The sequence below is a fragment of the Phyllobates terribilis genome, unplaced genomic scaffold, assembly GCF_046119375.1.
Source record: "Phyllobates terribilis strain yellow unplaced genomic scaffold, ASM4611937v1 Scaffold_488__1_contigs__length_1352022, whole genome shotgun sequence".
NCBI classification, from domain to species: Eukaryota; Metazoa; Chordata; class Amphibia; order Anura; family Dendrobatidae; genus Phyllobates; species Phyllobates terribilis.
The window spans coordinates 1,032,275-1,054,449 of NW_027363248.1; the positions used below are offsets into that span (position 1 = coordinate 1,032,275).

Genomic DNA, 22,175 nt, shown 5'->3' on the forward strand with positions numbered 1-22,175 from the left:
GCCTGCACTTTTCGGCTTGCTGCTGCTGCAATCCACGCGTTTTAGATCTGCATAACTCCACCTCTTTAAACACAGCACCTTCACCCCCTGCTGTTCCCACCCGCCTCAACACCGTTGGAAGGGAGGAGAACCAATTAAGGCGGGGGGTGGGGTGGAACGAGCAGCTGTCTACCCTTAGCAGGAGGGCTGCTGATTACATACCTCTCCTGCTGCTGCTGCTGCTGCTGGCTGTCCAGCAGCAGACTGAAGGTGGCTGCTGCTGTGCACAGGTATATAAAGGCTCAGAGCCTATTATGACACGCGCAGCCAGCGTTCCATTGCCACATTCCATCTACTGCAGGCAGGATACCTGGCTGGCTGAATGTCGCTGAGAAGCTCACAGAGACCGCCATAAGCAACAGTTTAACAGAATGCCACAGACTAATCAACCAAACTTTTTGGGTTGGGTTCTCTTTTATAGTCTGCAGGCATTAAATGAAAGAAGTCAGTGTTCCAGCAGAGGGAGACAACGTTTCAGAAAAGGCATTGTAGCAAACCAAAAAAGAAATTTTAAGCGCAGCAGAGTAACCAGCGCACATACCTGTTAGCTCAGGTGAGTTTAAAAGGCTGCTGTTGATAACAAGGGCATTTGCTAAATAGATGGTGTGTGTGCAACAATATACTGAAAGGTCAATTATATTGTGCAGCTTATCTCACCACCTGTAGTTATTTAGGTGAAAGCTCCAAAATGCTTGCCTAATATGTCTGTTTATCCAAAAGGAAGTAAAAAGGGAGAGCTAGAAAGATAGCATTGCATTACATTACATGGCAATGCAATGCACAGATGCTGAAGTTGAACCAAAATGAGCTTGTAATCTGGCTTCTGCAAATTTGAACATGAAAAATCCAATGAGGAGAAGAAAAGCAAAGCCAAAGAGTCCATCCCAAAATCCGACAAACAAGCAAAATGAACAAAAAACATTGAATTCAATTCTTTCTGATTTTAGAAACTGCATTAAAGAAGGGGTGCACCGGTCCTGGAGATACTGCAATACCAGGTCAATGCGTGGAGTGGACAGAGCAAGCTCTTTTTCCATCTCCCTGTTCTAAAAATCCATTTAATATATGGTCCCCAGATAGGGGACGTATCAGATATTAAACTGATAAGAACAGATACTACACTTGATCTTAGCCAAAAGGCCGAGAAGCGATAACCAGAATTGGTTTCAAACTACGGAGCCACCCAAGGATCCTGAAAAGTCCATTTGTGGAGATGAGCTCCTGGACTCCCGTTAAGAAGACATGTTGTCAACCTCTAGATCCCTTACATGCCTGCACTTTTCGGCTTGCTGCTGCTGCAATCCACGCGTTTTAGATCTGCATAACTCCACCTCTTTAAACACAGCACCTTCACCCCCTGCTGTTCCCACCCGCCTCAACACCGTTGGAAGGGAGGAGAACCAATTAAGGCGGGGGGTGGGGTGGAACGAGCAGCTGTCTACCCTTAGCAGGAGGGCTGCTGATTACATACCTCTCCTGCTGCTGCTGCTGGCTGTCCAGCAGCAGACTGAAGGTGGCTGCTGCTGTGCACAGGTAAATAAAGGCTCAGAGCCTATTATGACACGCGCAGCCAGCGTTCCATTGCCACATTCCATCTACTGCAGGCAGGATACCTGGCTGGCTGAATGTCGCTGAGAAGCTCACAGAGACCGCCATAAGCAACAGTTTAACAGAATGCCACAGACTAATCAACCAAACTTTTTGGGTTGGGTTCTCTTTTATAGTCTGCAGGCATTAAATGAAAGAAGTCAGTGTTCCAGCAGAGGGAGACAACGTTTCAGAAAAGGCATTGTAGCAAACCAAAAAAGAAATTTTAAGCGCAGCAGAGTAACCAGCGCACATACCTGTTAGCTCAGGTGAGTTTAAAAGGCTGCTGTTGATAACAAGGGCATTTGCTAAATAGATGGTGTGTGTGCAACAATATACTGAAAGTTCAATTATATTGTGCAGCTTATCTCACCACCTGTAGTTATTTAGGTGAAAGCTCCAAAATGCTTGCCTAATATGTCTGTTTATCCAAAAGGAAGTAAAAAGGGAGAGCTAGAAAGATAGCATTGCATTACATTACATGGCAATGCAATGCACAGTTGCTGAAGTTGAACCAAAATGAGCTTGTAATCTGGCTTCTGCAACTTTGAACATGAAAAATCCAATGAGGAGAAGAAAAGCAAAGCCAAAGAGTCCATCCCAAAATCCGACAAACAAGCAAAATGAACAAAAAACATTGAATTCAATTCTTTCTGATTTTAGAAACTGCATTAAAGAAGGGGTGCACCGGTCCTGGAGATACTGCAATACCAGGTCAATGCGTGGAGTGGACAGAGCAAGCTCTTTTTCCATCTCCCTGTTCTAAAAATCCATTTAATATATGGTCCCCAGATAGGGGACGTATCAGATATTAAACTGATAAGAACAGATACTACACTTGATCTTAGCCAAAAGGCCGAGAAGCGATAACCAGAATTGGTTTCAAACTACGGAGCCACCCAAGGATCCTGAAAAGTCCATTTGTGGAGATGAGCTCCTGGACTCCCGTTAAGAAGACATGTTGTCAACCTCTAGATCCCTTACATGCCTGCACTTTTCGGCTTGCTGCTGCTGCAATCCACGCGTTTTAGATCTGCATAACTCCACCTCTTTAAACACAGCACCTTCACCCCCTGCTGTTCCCACCCGCCTCAACACCGTTGGAAGGGAGGAGAACCAATTAAGGCGGGGGGTGGGGTGGAACGAGCAGCTGTCTACCCTTAGCAGGAGGGCTGCTGATTACATACCTCTCCTGCTGCTGCTGCTGCTGCTGGCTGTCCAGCAGCAGACTGAAGGTGGCTGCTGCTGTGCACAGGTATATAAAGGCTCAGAGCCTATTATGACACGCGCAGCCAGCGTTCCATTGCCACATTCCATCTACTGCAGGCAGGATACCTGGCTGGCTGAATGTCGCTGAGAAGCTCACAGAGACCGCCATAAGCAACAGTTTAACAGAATGCCACAGACTAATCAACCAAACTTTTTGGGTTGGGTTCTCTTTTATAGTCTGCAGGCATTAAATGAAAGAAGTCAGTGTTCCAGCAGAGGGAGACAACGTTTCAGAAAAGGCATTGTAGCAAACCAAAAAAGAAATTTTAAGCGCAGCAGAGTAACCAGCGCACATACCTGTTAGCTCAGGTGAGTTTAAAAGGCTGCTGTTGATAACAAGGGCATTTGCTAAATAGATGGTGTGTGTGCAACAATATACTGAAAGGTCAATTATATTGTGCAGCTTATCTCACCACCTGTAGTTATTTAGGTGAAAGCTCCAAAATGCTTGCCTAATATGTCTGTTTATCCAAAAGGAAGTAAAAAGGGAGAGCTAGAAAGATAGCATTGCATTACATTACATGGCAATGCAATGCACAGATGCTGAAGTTGAACCAAAATGAGCTTGTAATCTGGCTTCTGCAACTTTGAACATGAAAAATCCAATGAGGAGAAGAAAAGCAAAGCCAAAGAGTCCATCCCAAAATCCGACAAACAAGCAAAATGAACAAAAAACATTGAATTCAATTCTTTCTGATTTTAGAAACTGCATTAAAGAAGGGGTGCACCGGTCCTGGAGATACTGCAATACCAGGTCAATGCGTGGAGTGGACAGAGCAAGCTCTTTTTCCATCTCCCTGTTCTAAAAATCCATTTAATATATGGTCCCCAGATAGGGGACGTATCAGATATTAAACTGATAAGAACAGATACTACACTTGATCTTAGCCAAAAGGCCGAGAAGCGATAACCAGAATTGGTTTCAAACTACGGAGCCACCCAAGGATCCTGAAAAGTCCATTTGTGGAGATGAGCTCCTGGACTCCCGTTAAGAAGACATGTTGTCAACCTCTAGATCCCTTACATGCCTGCACTTTTCGGCTTGCTGCTGCTGCAATCCACGCGTTTTAGATCTGCATAACTCCACCTCTTTAAACACAGCACCTTCACCCCCTGCTGTTCCCACCCGCCTCAACACCGTTGGAAGGGAGGAGAACCAATTAAGGCGGGGGGTGGGGTGGAACGAGCAGCTGTCTACCCTTAGCAGGAGGGCTGCTGATTACATACCTCTCCTGCTGCTGCTGCTGGCTGTCCAGCAGCAGACTGAAGGTGGCTGCTGCTGTGCACAGGTATATAAAGGCTCAGAGCCTATTATGACACGCGCAGCCAGCGTTCCATTGCCACATTCCATCTACTGCAGGCAGGATACCTGGCTGGCTGAATGTCGCTGAGAAGCTCACAGAGACCGCCATAAGCAACAGTTTAACAGAATGCCACAGACTAATCAACCAAACTTTTTGGGTTGGGTTCTCTTTTATAGTCTGCAGGCATTAAATGAAAGAAGTCAGTGTTCCAGCAGAGGGAGACAACGTTTCAGAAAAGGCATTGTAGCAAACCAAAAAAGAAATTTTAAGCGCAGCAGAGTAACCAGCGCACATACCTGTTAGCTCAGGTGAGTTTAAAAGGCTGCTGTTGATAACAAGGGCATTTGCTAAATAGATGGTGTGTGTGCAACAATATACTGAAAGGTCAATTATATTGTGCAGCTTATCTCACCACCTGTAGTTATTTAGGTGAAAGCTCCAAAATGCTTGCCTAATATGTCTGTTTATCCAAAAGGAAGTAAAAAGGGAGAGCTAGAAAGATAGCATTGCATTACATTACATGGCAATGCAATGCACAGTTGCTGAAGTTGAACCAAAATGAGCTTGTAATCTGGCTTCTGCAACTTTGAACATGAAAAATCCAATGAGGAGAAGAAAAGCAAAGCCAAAGAGTCCATCCCAAAATCCGACAAACAAGCAAAATGAACAAAAAACATTGAATTCAATTCTTTCTGATTTTAGAAACTGCATTAAAGAAGGGGTGCACCGGTCCTGGAGATACTGCAATACCAGGTCAATGCGTGGAGTGGACAGAGCAAGCTCTTTTTCCATCTCCCTGTTCTAAAAATCCATTTAATATATGGTCCCCAGATAGGGGACGTATCAGATATTAAACTGATAAGAACAGATACTACACTTGATCTTAGCCAAAAGGCCGAGAAGCGATAACCAGAATTGGTTTCAAACTACGGAGCCACCCAAGGATCCTGAAAAGTCCATTTGTGGAGATGAGCTCCTGGACTCCCGTTAAGAAGACATGTTGTCAACCTCTAGATCCCTTACATGCCTGCACTTTTCGGCTTGCTGCTGCTGCAATCCACGCGTTTTAGATCTGCATAACTCCACCTCTTTAAACACAGCACCTTCACCCCCTGCTGTTCCCACCCGCCTCAACACCGTTGGAAGGGAGGAGAACCAATTAAGGCGGGGGGTGGGGTGGAACGAGCAGCTGTCTACCCTTAGCAGGAGGGCTGCTGATTACATACCTCTCCTGCTGCTGCTGCTGCTGGCTGTCCAGCAGCAGACTGAAGGTGGCTGCTGCTGTGCACAGGTATATAAAGGCTCAGAGCCTATTATGACACGCGCAGCCAGCGTTCCATTGCCACATTCCATCTACTGCAGGCAGGATACCTGGCTGGCTGAATGTCGCTGAGAAGCTCACAGAGACCGCCATAAGCAACAGTTTAACAGAATGCCACAGACTAATCAACCAAACTTTTTGGGTTGGGTTCTCTTTTATAGTCTGCAGGCATTAAATGAAAGAAGTCAGTGTTCCAGCAGAGGGAGACAACGTTTCAGAAAAGGCATTGTAGCAAACCAAAAAAGAAATTTTAAGCGCAGCAGAGTAACCAGCGCACATACCTGTTAGCTCAGGTGAGTTTAAAAGGCTGCTGTTGATAACAAGGGCATTTGCTAAATAGATGGTGTGTGTGCAACAATATACTGAAAGGTCAATTATATTGTGCAGCTTATCTCACCACCTGTAGTTATTTAGGTGAAAGCTCCAAAATGCTTGCCTAATATGTCTGTTTATCCAAAAGGAAGTAAAAAGGGAGAGCTAGAAAGATAGCATTGCATTACATTACATGGCAATGCAATGCACAGATGCTGAAGTTGAACCAAAATGAGCTTGTAATCTGGCTTCTGCAACTTTGAACATGAAAAATCCAATGAGGAGAAGAAAAGCAAAGCCAAAGAGTCCATCCCAAAATCCGACAAACAAGCAAAATGAACAAAAAACATTGAATTCAATTCTTTCTGATTTTAGAAACTGCATTAAAGAAGGGGTGCACCGGTCCTGGAGATACTGCAATACCAGGTCAATGCGTGGAGTGGACAGAGCAAGCTCTTTTTCCATCTCCCTGTTCTAAAAATCCATTTAATATATGGTCCCCAGATAGGGGACGTATCAGATATTAAACTGATAAGAACAGATACTACACTTGATCTTAGCCAAAAGGCCGAGAAGCGATAACCAGAATTGGTTTCAAACTACGGAGCCACCCAAGGATCCTGAAAAGTCCATTTGTGGAGATGAGCTCCTGGACTCCCGTTAAGAAGACATGCTGTCAACCTCTAGATCCCTTACATGCCTGCACTTTTCGGCTTGCTGCTGCTGCAATCCACGCGTTTTAGATCTGCATAACTCCACCTCTTTAAACACAGCACCTTCACCCCCTGCTGTTCCCACCCGCCTCAACACCGTTGGAAGGGAGGAGAACCAATTAAGGCGGGGGGTGGGGTGGAACGAGCAGCTGTCTACCCTTAGCAGGAGGGCTGCTGATTACATACCTCTCCTGCTGCTGCTGCTGGCTGTCCAGCAGCAGACTGAAGGTGGCTGCTGCTGTGCACAGGTATATAAAGGCTCAGAGCCTATTATGACACGCGCAGCCAGCGTTCCATTGCCACATTCCATCTACTGCAGGCAGGATACCTGGCTGGCTGAATGTCGCTGAGAAGCTCACAGAGACCGCCATAAGCAACAGTTTAACAGAATGCCACAGACTAATCAACCAAACTTTTTGGGTTGGGTTCTCTTTTATAGTCTGCAGGCATTAAATGAAAGAAGTCAGTGTTCCAGCAGAGGGAGACAACGTTTCAGAAAAGGCATTGTAGCAAACCAAAAAAGAAATTTTAAGCGCAGCAGAGTAACCAGCGCACATACCTGTTAGCTCAGGTGAGTTTAAAAGGCTGCTGTTGATAACAAGGGCATTTGCTAAATAGATGGTGTGTGTGCAACAATATACTGAAAGGTCAATTATATTGTGCAGCTTATCTCACCACCTGTAGTTATTTAGGTGAAAGCTCCAAAATGCTTGCCTAATATGTCTGTTTATCCAAAAGGAAGTAAAAAGGGAGAGCTAGAAAGATAGCATTGCATTACATTACATGGCAATGCAATGCACAGTTGCTGAAGTTGAACCAAAATGAGCTTGTAATCTGGCTTCTGCAACTTTGAACATGAAAAATCCAATGAGGAGAAGAAAAGCAAAGCCAAAGAGTCCATCCCAAAATCCGACAAACAAGCAAAATGAACAAAAAACATTGAATTCAATTCTTTCTGATTTTAGAAACTGCATTAAAGAAGGGGTGCACCGGTCCTGGAGATACTGCAATACCAGGTCAATGCGTGGAGTGGACAGAGCAAGCTCTTTTTCCATCTCCCTGTTCTAAAAATCCATTTAATATATGGTCCCCAGATAGGGGACGTATCAGATATTAAACTGATAAGAACAGATACTACACTTGATCTTAGCCAAAAGGCCGAGAAGCGATAACCAGAATTGGTTTCAAACTACGGAGCCACCCAAGGATCCTGAAAAGTCCATTTGTGGAGATGAGCTCCTGGACTCCCGTTAAGAAGACATGTTGTCAACCTCTAGATCCCTTACATGCCTGCACTTTTCGGCTTGCTGCTGCTGCAATCCACGCGTTTTAGATCTGCATAACTCCACCTCTTTAAACACAGCACCTTCACCCCCTGCTGTTCCCACCCGCCTCAACACCGTTTGAAGGGAGGAGAACCAATTAAGGCGGGGGGTGGGGTGGAACGAGCAGCTGTCTACCCTTAGCAGGAGGGCTGCTGATTACATACCTCTCCTGCTGCTGCTGCTGGCTGTCCAGCAGCAGACTGAAGGTGGCTGCTGCTGTGCACAGGTATATAAAGGCTCAGAGCCTATTATGACACGCGCAGCCAGCGTTCCATTGCCACATTCCATCTACTGCAGGCAGGATACCTGGCTGGCTGAATGTCGCTGAGAAGCTCACAGAGACCGCCATAAGCAACAGTTTAACAGAATGCCACAGACTAATCAACCAAACTTTTTGGGTTGGGTTCTCTTTTATAGTCTGCAGGCATTAAATGAAAGAAGTCAGTGTTCCAGCAGAGGGAGACAACGTTTCAGAAAAGGCATTGTAGCAAACCAAAAAAGAAATTTTAAGCGCAGCAGAGTAACCAGCGCACATACCTGTTAGCTCAGGTGAGTTTAAAAGGCTGCTGTTGATAACAAGGGCATTTGCTAAATAGATGGTGTGTGTGCAACAATATACTGAAAGGTCAATTATATTGTGCAGCTTATCTCACCACCTGTAGTTATTTAGGTGAAAGCTCCAAAATGCTTGCCTAATATGTCTGTTTATCCAAAAGGAAGTAAAAAGGGAGAGCTAGAAAGATAGCATTGCATTACATTACATGGCAATGCAATGCACAGTTGCTGAAGTTGAACCAAAATGAGCTTGTAATCTGGCTTCTGCAACTTTGAACATGAAAAATCCAATGAGGAGAAGAAAAGCAAAGCCAAAGAGTCCATCCCAAAATCCGACAAACAAGCAAAATGAACAAAAAACATTGAATTCAATTCTTTCTGATTTTAGAAACTGCATTAAAGAAGGGGTGCACCGGTCCTGGAGATACTGCAATACCAGGTCAATGCGTGGAGTGGACAGAGCAAGCTCTTTTTCCATCTCCCTGTTCTAAAAATCCATTTAATATATGGTCCCCAGATAGGGGACGTATCAGATATTAAACTGATAAGAACAGATACTACACTTGATCTTAGCCAAAAGGCCGAGAAGCGATAACCAGAATTGGTTTCAAACTACGGAGCCACCCAAGGATCCTGAAAAGTCCATTTGTGGAGATGAGCTCCTGGACTCCCATTAAGAAGACATGTTGTCAACCTCTAGATCCCTTACATGCCTGCACTTTTCGGCTTGCTGCTGCTGCAATCCACGCGTTTTAGATCTGCATAACTCCACCTCTTTAAACACAGCACCTTCACCCCCTGCTGCTCCCACCCGCCTCAACACCGTTGGAAGGGAGGAGAACCAATTAAGGCGGGGGGTGGGGTGGAACGAGCAGCTGTCTACCCTTAGCAGGAGGGCTGCTGATTACATACCTCTCCTGCTGCTGCTGCTGGCTGTCCAGCAGCAGACTGAAGGTGGCTGCTGCTGTGCACAGGTATATAAAGGCTCAGAGCCTATTATGACACGCGCAGCCAGCGTTCCATTGCCACATTCCATCTACTGCAGGCAGGATACCTGGCTGGCTGAATGTCGCTGACAAGCTCACAGAGACCGCCATAAGCAACAGTTTAACAGAATGCCACAGACTAATCAACCAAACTTTTTGGGTTGGGTTCTCTTTTATAGTCTGCAGGCATTAAATGAAAGAAGTCAGTGTTCCAGCAGAGGGAGACAACGTTTCAGAAAAGGCATTGTAGCAAACCAAAAAAGAAATTTTAAGCGCAGCAGAGTAACCAGCGCACATACCTGTTAGCTCAGGTGAGTTTAAAAGGCTGCTGTTGATAACAAGGGCATTTGCTAAATAGATGGTGTGTGTGCAACAATATACTGAAAGGTCAATTATATTGTGCAGCTTATCTCACCACCTGTAGTTATTTAGGTGAAAGCTCCAAAATGCTTGCCTAATATGTCTGTTTATCCAAAAGGAAGTAAAAAGGGAGAGCTAGAAAGATAGCATTGCATTACATTACATGGCAATGCAATGCACAGTTGCTGAAGTTGAACCAAAATGAGCTTGTAATCTGGCTTCTGCAACTTTGAACATGAAAAATCCAATGAGGAGAAGAAAAGCAAAGCCAAAGAGTCCATCCCAAAATCCGACAAACAAGCAAAATGAACAAAAAACATTGAATTCAATTCTTTCTGATTTTAGAAACTGCATTAAAGAAGGGGTGCACCGGTCCTGGAGATACTGCAATACCAGGTCAATGCGTGGAGTGGACAGAGCAAGCTCTTTTTCCATCTCCCTGTTCTAAAAATCCATTTAATATATGGTCCCCAGATAGGGGACGTATCAGATATTAAACTGATAAGAACAGATACTACACTTGATCTTAGCCAAAAGGCCGAGAAGCGATAACCAGAATTGGTTTCAAACTACGGAGCCACCCAAGGATCCTGAAAAGTCCATTTGTGGAGATGAGCTCCTGGACTCCCGTTAAGAAGACATGTTGTCAACCTCTAGATCCCTTACATGCCTGCACTTTTCGGCTTGCTGCTGCTGCAATCCACGCGTTTTAGATCTGCATAACTCCACCTCTTTAAACACAGCACCTTCACCCCCTGCTGTTCCCACCCGCCTCAACACCGTTGGACGGGAGGAGAACCAATTAAGGCGGGGGGTGGGGTGGAACGAGCAGCTGTCTACCCTTAGCAGGAGGGCTGCTAATTACATACCTCTCCTGCTGCTGCTGCTGCTGGCTGTCCAGCAGCAGACTTAAGGTGGCTGCTGCTGTGCACAGGTATATAAAGGCTCAGAGCCTATTATGACACGCGCAGCCAGCGTTCCATTGCCACATTCCATCTACTGCAGGCAGGATACCTGGCTGGCTGAATGTCGCTGAGAAGCTCACAGAGACCGCCATAAGCAACAGTTTAACAGAATGCCACAGACTAATCAACCAAACTTTTTGGGTTGGGTTCTCTTTTATAGTCTGCAGGCATTAAATGAAAGAAGTCAGTGTTCCAGCAGAGGGAGACAACGTTTCAGAAAAGGCATTGTAGCAAACCAAAAAAGAAATTTTAAGCGCAGCAGAGTAACCAGCGCACATACCTGTTAGCTCAGGTGAGTTTAAAAGGCTGCTGTTGATAACAAGGGCATTTGCTAAATAGATGGTGTGTGTGCAACAATATACTGAAAGGTCAATTATATTGTGCAGCTTATCTCACCACCTGTAGTTATTTAGGTGAAAGCTCCAAAATGCTTGCCTAATATGTCTGTTTATCCAAAAGGAAGTAAAAAGGGAGAGCTAGAAAGATAGCATTGCATTACATTACATGGCAATGCAATGCACAGTTGCTGAAGTTGAACCAAAATGAGCTTGTAATCTGGCTTCTGCAACTTTGAACATGAAAAATCCAATGAGGAGAAGAAAAGCAAAGCCAAAGAGTCCATCCCAAAATCCGACAAACAAGCAAAATGAACAAAAAACATTGAATTCAATTCTTTCTGATTTTAGAAACTGCATTAAAGAAGGGGTGCACCGGTCCTGGAGATACTGCAATACCAGGTCAATGCGTGGAGTGGACAGAGCAAGCTCTTTTTCCATCTCCCTGTTCTAAAAATCCATTTAATATATGGTCCCCAGATAGGGGACGTATCAGATATTAAACTGATAAGAACAGATTTTTTTTAATTTGGCTATCCCCTGCAGAGGGATAAAACCGTTTATTAAAACTTTAACAAATTACAAGCATAATTACACAAAAACCAAACGTTAAAAGACAAATGAAATTTACAAAACAAAAAAATACAAAGATTTTAAATAATTAGGTTCCATTGGTCAACAAGCCATTTTTTGGAAATATGTACATTCTTCTTTTTGTCAATTAAATAATAAGTATACATTTCACATAAACATAAACTTAAAACATCATTCACTGATAAAACATCTTGTTTAAAAATAGCAATGTTGCGTGCTTTCCAGAGAGATGACTTGGCGCAGTTCACTGTCTTCCAAGCCATTGTGTACTGGTCCATTGTGGGGCATTCCATAAGTCCGTATAGCACAGTTTTATATGTAAAGTCCTTGAGGTCTGCCACCTTTTCCAGTAGGGGGAGCAGTCTTCTCCAGAAATCCTTTGCAAAATTACATGTCCATAATAGATGTTCCACCGTTTCCTCGTCTTGGCATCCGGCTCTTGGGCAGATGGCAGACCTCACAAATCCTCTTCTGTATTGGAATGCCCGGCAAGGAAGACAGCGGTGCATGCAACTCCAAGCCAGATCTCTCTGTTCATTAAAAAGATAAAAAACGTTAATCATTTTCCAGATAGACATAGATTTGTCATCATCATATCTGTCAACATTACATATTTCCTCACTTTTACGTATTTCTTTAATTAGTTTCTTACTATTTCTTAATTCCTCTATTTTCTTAGTCCCTAAATTAAAATCGGACACTATTTTCCTTAAAATCTCATAATGCGTCGACAAATTAAAAGCATGGGGCACAGATATATTAACTTCATACCATCCAAACTTTCTCATAAAAAATCCTGTATTAAAACGCATAAAAAAGGACCAATAGTGATTCTTAAAAAGGGCATTAAAACAGTAAACGAACAGATGGATTAAAAGAAACCTATTAAAATCTGGAAAATCTTTACCACCTTTTACTTTTGATTTCATCACGATTTCTCTTTTCAGCTTTTCCATTTTTGAGTTCCAAAAGAAGGTAAAACAGGTTTTGGTTATCTTTTTTAAAACATTAACAGGCGGGGGGAAAACCATGCTAAGATACAATAAAAGAGGTAAAATCACCATCTTTAAAACCAATACTTTACCCTCCATTGTAAGTCTCCTCATGTTCCACATACATATTTTCGTATTTACTTTCTGTGTAACTGTTTCCCAACTATTATAACCATCATTATTTTCAGTGAATGATATACCTAAAATGGAAATGGATTCGGAGACATTAATTGGTACATCACGTAAAATCATCCCCCCAACACTTAAAATGTTACACTTATTAAAATTGATTTTAAAACCAGAAGCTAGACAAAAGGATTGCACTTGATGGAGAGTGGCCGTAAGTGATGGTGCATCTGTACACAAGACCGCCACGTCATCCATGTAGCCTACAACCTTGGCCTCCAAACCACCGCTTCCAGGCAGAGGGACACCGCATATCTGTTTATTTTGGCGTATTGCACATAACATTGGTTCCAGTGCACAGATAAACAGTAGGGGGGACAGAGGGCATCCCTGTTTCACCCCTGACCGTAAAAATACCTCTTGTGTCTTAAAACCATTCACTAAAATCTTACTTGTACAATCCTTGTAAAATGCTTTAAGCGATAGTAAAAACCCTTCTGGTATGCCCATTTTCTCTAAAACTTTAAAAAGATAAAAGTGTGAGACACGGTCAAATGCTTTTTCAAAATCAATAGATAAAATCGCCATTTTCCCCTTTCTGTCTTTCACATCCTCAATACAGTCTTTCACTAAATTCAGATTGTCCCATATACTGCGCCCCGGCACCCCACACACTTGATTAGAATGAATAACTTTGCTGATGACTTCTTTTAGACGATTTGCACAAATTTTAGCCATTATTTTATAGTCACAATTTAAAAGTGTTATTGGTCTCCAGTTTTCTAATTTTGATTTATCACCTTTTTTGTATAGGAGGGAGACTTCACCTTTCTTCCAGGAATTTAATAAAACCTTATTATTAAAAACCTCAGTAAACAAATAAAACAAATCATCTTTTAAAATATCATAAAAACATACATAAAATTCTATTGGGATGCCATCAGGACCAGGGACCTTTCCAGTTTTAAAACTTTTAATAGTTTTTAACACTTCTTGTTCTGTTAAAACTTGGGATAAAAACTCTTGGGATGCGGGATCTAAAACAGCTGTTAGTCCTTGCAGCGAATCATCCATTAATTTATTATCTATATTTTTTCCATTAAAAAGATTAGAAAAAAAAACCTCAACTTTACCCAGCATATTTTTTATATTATTCTCACCATCTATATGGTCAATTATCACTTTTTCTTTTTTATTTTTCCTAAAAAAATATCTGGAACACTTTTCATTTTCTTCTATATGTTGTACTCTAGAACGAAAAATTATCTCTTTTCCTTTTTGTTCTAGCCATTTTGAAATCTCTTCTTTTAAGTTTGAAATATCAACTTGTACATCTATCCCATTGTCTCTGAGCTTAAATAATGTTTGTAGGCGGGTATTTAAAATTCTATATTCTTCATATTTTTCTTTGGCTCTACATATACTCTTTTTAATAAAAAAGTCTTTTATTTTTACTTTCATTCTATCCCACCATACACTCATAGTCTCATTTGTTTTTTTCCCTTTTCTACATTTCCTATAAAACTCAATAAAATCTGATAAAATCTGCGGGTCGGTTAAAAGGGATACGTTCATTTTCCAGCTATTCTTACCACATTTTTTGTTGTCATTTACTTTTATGGTAAAGGATTAAAGTTTATGGTCTGAAAATATATTAGTTAAAACTTCACATTTGGCAGGTATTGTTTTATCTGAACCAAAAATAAAATCAATCCTAGAGCTACAATTAGCATTGCTCCAAGTGAAACCGGCGTCCTCTGGGCTGTCACTATGACACTCTTTATATATGTCTATCAATTTAGCATCTTTGACTATATCATGTAGCATACCTGAGGTTTTATCGTAGTTCCTGCTTACAGAGCTGGAGCGCCGGTTTTCACCTTTTAAAACACAATTAAAATCCCCTGCTAAGATAAAAGGTTCAGAGTTATTAATAAATAATGGTAAAAGATCAAGCATTTCGGCTCTTTCATTTTTCTCTGGGGATCCATAAAAATTTAAAAACTGCCATCTAATACCATCAATAAAAGCTTTCACTAATAAAATACGACCTGGTAAAATTTCCTGAATAAAATCAATTAAAACGTTCCCTTTAAAAAGTATGGCTACACCCGCTGATCCTGCAGCATTCGATCCGGACCAGACAGATGGCCCACACTTCCACTCATCTTTATATTTTTGATATGACATTTCATGTGGGATATTACATTCTTGCAGAAAAAATACAGATGCAGTAAAACACGTAAAAAAATTAAAAAGAGCAGTTCTTCTCGTGTTAGATTTTATGCCTCTCACGTTGAGGGAAATACCTTTGAGTTCAGCCATCATTAGAAAATGTAGAAATTTTACTTAGGTAACTAAGAGCAACGGATTTACCTGTCCGATGAACCTGATCAGACCACTGGGCTTGCGCCTCCCTCCTCATCTGATAGTATCGTCACGAGAGTCTCCGTGGAGGAGGAAAGATTACCACATTTATATAAACCCGACGCTACACTGGCATAGCTCGGAGGGCTGGCTGGCAGAACCCGCTGGGTCTCCATTGGCTGGCCATGCAGTTCCTCATCAGGTGGGTCCCCGAGGGGTTCCGCCGCCCCTGTTTGACCTGTAGAAGGTCGTCCTATAGGAGGAGGTTGCGCACAAGGCAGAGCCTCTGACTCTTCAGAGGCAGCAAGATCCCGGTCCCCACCTGTAGCAGCGGAGACCGAAACCCCTGAGGGTCCAGCGTCCACGTCCCCTTCTGGAGAAGTGTCCATCTGTTCACCTCCTGCTGCCTCCTCCGAACCACCCTTTTTCTTTTTCTTAGGACCCACCTGTATCCACTCAGCGCCCTCAGCACTAGGAGACCCAGACTGGGCATGGGCTTCTGTGTTGGCCTTTTGCCGGTCCCTTTTGACCTTACCAGTAGTGCCCTTCTGCTCCTTCTCAGCCCTCCTTTTGGACTCCCGCAGGTCCTGCAGCCAGGTTTTGGGATTTGGTATTTTACCTGTCATAGACTCTGGAGACACTTCACTATTTGGTACGCCCTTATTGTCTCCAGAGGCTCCAGGTTGTTGTTCCTCCTCCTGAGGGGTGGTCTGATCTTTTGGTCCTTGGTTGGACGTCTTGGACTTCCCCTTTTGCTCATCTTCCCGAAATCTGTGAGGGCAAGAAAAATAAAAGTGACCTGGAGTCTGGCAAAAACTGCATTTCTTTTCCTTAGGGCATTCTTTTGTCTCATGTTCTTCACTAGCACAATTTCTACATGATACATGACAGTTTTCTTTTGAATGACCATAGCGCCCACAATTTCTGCAATATACTGGCATCCCAGAAAAGAAGAAATCCCCATTTGTTTGCCCAATTTTGAAACGGGCAGGGGGGAGCCGTATACCATCTGGTGTATTTGGATCTCTTGTACACTTCACAAGGAATTTCCACTTAGATGTCCATATGTTATATTCGTTTAATATCTTCCCAATACATTTAACACTTTTAAAATAAATTGCTAGAAATGACATTACTTCTGGAGCAGAAACAAAGGGCGAAAATACTTTTACAATAACCAGTCTTACCTCATCCAGGACGTGCTCAACAATTTGTATCCCTTTCAAAACAGGACTATTTTCAACTTTTTTTAACTTTTCTAGTACATCTCTAAAAATACCTTCTCCGGTGAATGTGATGTCATAGTCACCTCTTCTGGGATAATCCTGGATGGAGAGAATTTCATTCCTTTGTACGCCAAGAAGGTTCCTGAGCACGTCCTGGACTACATACCCTAATTTCCTCATATCCGAGCCACCCGCCGTGAAGTGAATTCGGATAGAGTTTTTTAGCCTCGCATAAAGAGGCACGAGGTTAGGGTCAACCTCCATGGAAAAACGCAACAAGGTTGCAAATTGCAGCCGCTTGCAATCTGCGCTCCCAGTGTTCTTGCAGCGAAAAACACCTGGAAGCTGGGGGATCGCAACTCGTTACCCTGGGACTAAGCCCTCTCCCTAATAGCAGCAAGCAGGTTAAGTCCACCAAAGTGGACGATCCTGCCAGGCCAAGGAGAGGGGTACCCGAGTGCCCTTCAACCACAATCTCCTGCAATAAAGCACTTGATCGTAGCCAAAAGGCCGAGAAGCGATAACCAGAATTGGTTTCAAACTACGGAGCCACCCAAGGATCCTGAAAAGTCCATTTGTGGAGATGAGCTCCTGGACTCCCGTTAAGAAGACATGTTGTCAACCTCTAGATCCCTTACATGCCTGCACTTTTCGGCTTGCTGCTGCTGCAATCCACGCGTTTTAGATCTGCATAACTCCACCTCTTTAAACACAGCACCTTCACCCCCTGCTGTTCCCACCCGCCTCAACACCGTTGGAAGGGAGGAGAACCAATTAAGGCGGGGGGTGGGGTGGAACAAGCAGCTGTCTACCCTTAGCAGGAGGGCTGCTGATTACATACCTCTCCTGCTGCTGCTGCTGCTGGCTGTCCAGCAGCAGACTGAAGGTGGCTGCTGCTGTGCACAGGTATATAAAGGCTCAGAGCCTATTATGACACGCGCAGCCAGCGTTCCATTGCCACATTCCATCTACTGCAGGCAGGATACCTGGCTGGCTGAATGTCGCTGAGAAGCTCACAGAGACCGCCATAAGCAACAGTTTAACAGAATGCCACAGACTAATCAACCAAACTTTTTGGGTTGGGTTCTCTTTTATAGTCTGCAGGCATTAAATGAAAGAAGTCAGTGTTCCAGCAGAGGGAGACAACGTTTCAGAAAAGGCATTGTAGCAAACCAAAAAAGAAATTTTAAGCGCAGCAGAGTAACCAGCGCACATACCTGTTAGCTCAGATGAGTTTAAAAGGCTGCTGTTGATAACAAGGGCATTTGCTAAATAGATGGTGTGTGTGCAACAATATACTGAAAGGTCAATTATATTGTGCAGCTTATCTCACCACCTGTAGTTATTTAGGTGAAAGCTCCAAAATGCTTGCCTAATATGTCTGTTTATCCAAAAGGAAGTAAAAAGGGAGAGCTAGAAAGATAGCATTGCATTACATTACATGGCAATGCAATGCACAGTTGCTGAAGTTGAACCAAAATGAGCTTGTAATCTGGCTTCTGCAACTTTGAACATGAAAAATCCAATGAGGAGAAGAAAAGCAAAGCCAAAGAGTCCATCCCAAAATCCAACAAACAAGCAAAATGAACAAAAAACATTGAATTCAATTCTTTCTGATTTTAGAAACTGCATTAAAGAAGGGGTGCACCGGTCCTGGAGATACTGCAATACCAGGTCAATGCGTGGAGTGGACAGAGCAAGCTCTTTTTCCATCTCCCTGTTCTAAAAATCCATTTAATATATGGTCCCCAGATAGGGGACGTATCAGATATTAAACTGATAAGAACAGATACTACACTTGATCTTAGCCAAAAGGCCGAGAAGCGATAACCAGAATTGGTTTCAAACTACGGAGCCACCCAAGGATCCTGAAAAGTCCATTTGTGGAGATGAGCTCCTGGACTTCCGTTAAGAAGACATGTTGTCAACCTCTAGATCCCTTACATGCCTGCACTTTTCGGCTTGCTGCTGCTGCAATCCACGCGTTTTAGATCTGCATAACTCCACCTCTTTAAACACAGCACCTTCACCCCCTGCTGTTCCCACCCGCCTCAACACCGTTGGAAGGGAGGAGAACCAATTAAGGCGGGGGGTGGGGTGGAACGAGCAGCTGTCTACCCTTAGCAGGAGGGCTGCTGATTACATACCTCTCCTGCTGCTGCTGCTGCTGGCTGTCCAGCAGCAGACTGAAGGTGGCTGCTGCTGTGCACAGGTATATAAAGGCTCAGAGCCTATTATGACACGCGCAGCCAGCGTTCCATTGCCACATTCCATCTACTGCAGGCAGGATACCTGGCTGGCTGAATGTCGCTGAGAAGCTCACAGAGACCGCCATAAGCAACAGTTTAACAGAATGCCACAGACTAATCAACCAAACTTTTTGGGTTGGGTTCTCTTTTATAGTCTGCAGGCATTAAATGAAAGAAGTCAGTGTTCCAGCAGAGGGAGACAACGTTTCAGAAAAGGCATTGTAGCAAACCAAAAAAGAAATTTTAAGCGCAGCAGAGTAACCAGCGCACATACCTGTTAGCTCAGGTGAGTTTAAAAGGCTGCTGTTGATAACAAGGGCATTTGCTAAATAGATGGTGTGTGTGCAACAATATACTGAAAGGTCAATTATATTGTGCAGCTTATCTCACCACCTGTAGTTATTTAGGTGAAAGCTCCAAAATGCTTGCCTAATATGTCTGTTTATCCAAAAGGAAGTAAAAAGGGAGAGCTAGAAAGATAGCATTGCATTACATTACATGGCAATGCAATGCACAGTTGCTGAAGTTGAACCAAAATGAGCTTGTAATCTGGCTTCTGCAACTTTGAACATGAAAAATCCAATGAGGAGAAGAAAAGCAAAGCCAAAGAGTCCATCCCAAAATCCAACAAACAAGCAAAATGAACAAAAAACATTGAATTCAATTCTTTCTGATTTTAGAAACTGCATTAAAGAAGGGGTGCACCGGTCCTGGAGATACTGCAATACCAGGTCAATGCGTGGAGTGGACAGAGCAAGCTCTTTTTCCATCTCCCTGTTCTAAAAATCCATTTAATATATGGTCCCCAGATAGGGGACGTATCAGATATTAAACTGATAAGAACAGATACTACACTTGATCTTAGCCAAAAGGCCGAGAAGCGATAACCAGAATTGGTTTCAAACTACGGAGCCACCCAAGGATCCTGAAAAGTCCATTTGTGGAGATGAGCTCCTGGACTTCCGTTAAGAAGACATGTTGTCAACCTCTAGATCCCTTACATGCCTGCACTTTTCGGCTTGCTGCTGCTGCAATCCACGCGTTTTAGATCTGCATAACTCCACCTCTTTAAACACAGCACCTTCACCCCCTGCTGTTCCCACCCGCCTCAACACCGTTGGAAGGGAGGAGAACCAATTAAGGCGGGGGGTGGGGTGGAACGAGCAGCTGTCTACCCTTAGCAGGAGGGCTGCTGATTACATACCTCTCCTGCTGCTGCTGCTGCTGGCTGTCCAGCAGCAGACTGAAGGTGGCTGCTGCTGTGCACAGGTATATAAAGGCTCAGAGCCTATTATGACACGCGCAGCCAGCGTTCCATTGCCACATTCCATCTACTGCAGGCAGGATACCTGGCTGGCTGAATGTCGCTGAGAAGCTCACAGAGACCGCCATAAGCAACAGTTTAACAGAATGCCACAGACTAATCAACCAAACTTTTTGGGTTGGGTTCTCTTTTATAGTCTGCAGGCATTAAATGAAAGAAGTCAGTGTTCCAGCAGAGGGAGACAACGTTTCAGAAAAGGCATTGTAGCAAACCAAAAAAGAAATTTTAAGCGCAGCAGAGTAACCAGCGCACATACCTGTTAGCTCAGGTGAGTTTAAAAGGCTGCTGTTGATAACAAGGGCATTTGCTAAATAGATGGTGTGTGTGCAACAATATACTGAAAGGTCAATTATATTGTGCAGCTTATCTCACCACCTGTAGTTATTTAGGTGAAAGCTCCAAAATGCTTGCCTAATATGTCTGTTTATCCAAAAGGAAGTAAAAAGGGAGAGCTAGAAAGATAGCATTGCATTACATTACATGGCAATGCAATGCACAGTTGCTGAAGTTGAACCAAAATGAGCTTGTAATCTGGCTTCTGCAACTTTGAACATGAAAAATCCAATGAGGAGAAGAAAAGCAAAGCGAAAGAGTCCATCCCAAAATACGACAAGCAAGCAAAATGAACAAAAAACATTGAATTCAATTCTTTCTGATTTTAGAAACTGCATTAAAGAAGGGGTGCACCGGTCCTGGAGATACTGCAATACCAGGTCAATGCGTGGAGTGGACAGAGCAAGCTCTTTTTCCATCTCCCTGTTCTAAAAATCCATTTAATATATGGTCCCCAGATAGGGGACGTATCAGATATTAAACTGATAAGAACAGATACTACACTTGATCTTAGCCAAAAGGCCGAGAAGCGATAACCAGAATTGGTTTCAAACTACGGAGCCACCCAAGGATCCTGAAAAGTCCATTTGTGGAGATGAGCTCCTGGACTCCCGTTAAGAAGACATGTTGTCAACCTCTAGATCCCTTACATGCCTGCACTTTTCGGCTTGCTGCTGCTGCAATCCACGCGTTTTAGATCTGCATAACTCCACCTCTTTAAACACAGCACCTTCACCCCCTGCTGTTCCCACCCGCCTCAACACCGTTGGAAGGGAGGAGAACCAATTAAGGCGGGGGGTGGGGTGGAACGAGCAGCTGTCTACCCTTAGCAGGAGGGCTGCTGATTACATACCTCTCCTGCTGCTGCTGCTGCTGGCTGTCCAGCAGCAGACTGAAGGTGGCTGCTGCTGTGCACAGGTATATAAAGGCTCAGAGCCTATTATGACACGCGCAGCCAGCGTTCCATTGCCACATTCCATCTACTGCAGGCAGGATACCTGGCTGGCTGAATGTCGCTGAGAAGCTCACAGAGACCGCCATAAGCAACAGTTTAACAGAATGCCACAGACTAATCAACCAAACTTTTTGGGTTGGGTTCTCTTTTATAGTCTGCAGGCATTAAATGAAAGAAGTCAGTGTTCCAGCAGAGGGAGACAACGTTTCAGAAAAGGCATTGTAGCAAACCAAAAAAGAAATTTTAAGCGCAGCAGAGTAACCAGCGCACATACCTGTTAGCTCAGGTGAGTTTAAAAGGCTGCTGTTGATAACAAGGGCATTTGCTAAATAGATGGTGTGTGTGCAACAATATACTGAAAGGTCAATTATATTGTGCAGCTTATCTCACCACCTGTAGTTATTTAGGTGAAAGCTCCAAAATGCTTGCCTAATATGTCTGTTTATCCAAAAGGAAGTAAAAAGGGAGAGCTAGAAAGATAGCATTGCATTACATTACATGGCAATGCAATGCACAGTTGCTGAAGTTGAACCAAAATGAGCTTGTAATCTGGCTTCTGCAACTTTGAACATGAAAAATCCAATGAGGAGAAGAAAAGCAAAGCCAAAGAGTCCATCCCAAAATCCGACAAACAAGCAAAATGAACAAAAAACATTGAATTCAATTCTTTCTGATTTTAGAAACTGCATTAAAGAAGGGGTGCACCGGTCCTGGAGATACTGCAATACCAGGTCAATGCGTGGAGTGGACAGAGCAAGCTCTTTTTCCATCTCCCTGTTCTAAAAATCCATTTAATATATGGTCCCCAGATAGGGGACGTATCAGATATTAAACTGATAAGAACAGATACTACACTTGATCTTAGCCAAAAGGCCGAGAAGCGATAACCAGAATTGGTTTCAAACTACGGAGCCACCCAAGGATCCTGAAAAGTCCAT

At 43.4% G+C, this 22,175-nt stretch overlaps 13 non-coding genes across 13 annotated transcripts; all 13 read right to left on the bottom strand.

Moving 5' to 3' along the window:
• Positions 1 to 1,000: 1,000 nt before the first annotated feature.
• Positions 1,001 to 1,191, bottom strand: LOC141229771 (U2 spliceosomal RNA). Its single transcript, XR_012296393.1, has one exon. It is a non-coding gene; the product is annotated as a U2 spliceosomal RNA (small nuclear RNA).
• Positions 1,192 to 2,303: 1,112 nt separating this feature from the next.
• LOC141229772 (U2 spliceosomal RNA) lies at positions 2,304 to 2,494 on the bottom strand. Its single transcript, XR_012296394.1, has one exon. It is a non-coding gene; the product is annotated as a U2 spliceosomal RNA (small nuclear RNA).
• A 1,118-nt stretch (positions 2,495 to 3,612) lies between these two features.
• Positions 3,613 to 3,803, bottom strand: LOC141229773 (U2 spliceosomal RNA). The gene has a single exon (XR_012296395.1). It is a non-coding gene; the product is annotated as a U2 spliceosomal RNA (small nuclear RNA).
• A 1,112-nt stretch (positions 3,804 to 4,915) lies between these two features.
• LOC141229774 (U2 spliceosomal RNA) lies at positions 4,916 to 5,106 on the bottom strand. Its single transcript, XR_012296396.1, has one exon. It is a non-coding gene; the product is annotated as a U2 spliceosomal RNA (small nuclear RNA).
• Positions 5,107 to 6,221: 1,115 nt separating this feature from the next.
• On the bottom strand, positions 6,222 to 6,412 carry LOC141229775 (U2 spliceosomal RNA). Its single transcript, XR_012296397.1, has one exon. It is a non-coding gene; the product is annotated as a U2 spliceosomal RNA (small nuclear RNA).
• Positions 6,413 to 7,524: 1,112 nt separating this feature from the next.
• On the bottom strand, positions 7,525 to 7,715 carry LOC141229776 (U2 spliceosomal RNA). The gene has a single exon (XR_012296398.1). It is a non-coding gene; the product is annotated as a U2 spliceosomal RNA (small nuclear RNA).
• Positions 7,716 to 8,827: 1,112 nt separating this feature from the next.
• Positions 8,828 to 9,018, bottom strand: LOC141229777 (U2 spliceosomal RNA). Its single transcript, XR_012296399.1, has one exon. It is a non-coding gene; the product is annotated as a U2 spliceosomal RNA (small nuclear RNA).
• Positions 9,019 to 10,130: 1,112 nt separating this feature from the next.
• On the bottom strand, positions 10,131 to 10,321 carry LOC141229778 (U2 spliceosomal RNA). The gene has a single exon (XR_012296400.1). It is a non-coding gene; the product is annotated as a U2 spliceosomal RNA (small nuclear RNA).
• Positions 10,322 to 11,436: 1,115 nt separating this feature from the next.
• On the bottom strand, positions 11,437 to 11,623 carry LOC141229958 (U2 spliceosomal RNA). Its single transcript, XR_012296573.1, has one exon. It is a non-coding gene; the product is annotated as a U2 spliceosomal RNA (small nuclear RNA).
• A 6,390-nt stretch (positions 11,624 to 18,013) lies between these two features.
• On the bottom strand, positions 18,014 to 18,204 carry LOC141229780 (U2 spliceosomal RNA). The gene has a single exon (XR_012296401.1). It is a non-coding gene; the product is annotated as a U2 spliceosomal RNA (small nuclear RNA).
• Positions 18,205 to 19,319: 1,115 nt separating this feature from the next.
• Positions 19,320 to 19,510, bottom strand: LOC141229781 (U2 spliceosomal RNA). The gene has a single exon (XR_012296402.1). It is a non-coding gene; the product is annotated as a U2 spliceosomal RNA (small nuclear RNA).
• Positions 19,511 to 20,625: 1,115 nt separating this feature from the next.
• LOC141229783 (U2 spliceosomal RNA) lies at positions 20,626 to 20,816 on the bottom strand. Its single transcript, XR_012296404.1, has one exon. It is a non-coding gene; the product is annotated as a U2 spliceosomal RNA (small nuclear RNA).
• Positions 20,817 to 21,931: 1,115 nt separating this feature from the next.
• LOC141229784 (U2 spliceosomal RNA) lies at positions 21,932 to 22,122 on the bottom strand. Its single transcript, XR_012296405.1, has one exon. It is a non-coding gene; the product is annotated as a U2 spliceosomal RNA (small nuclear RNA).
• Between the last annotated feature and the right edge of the window lie 53 nt (positions 22,123 to 22,175).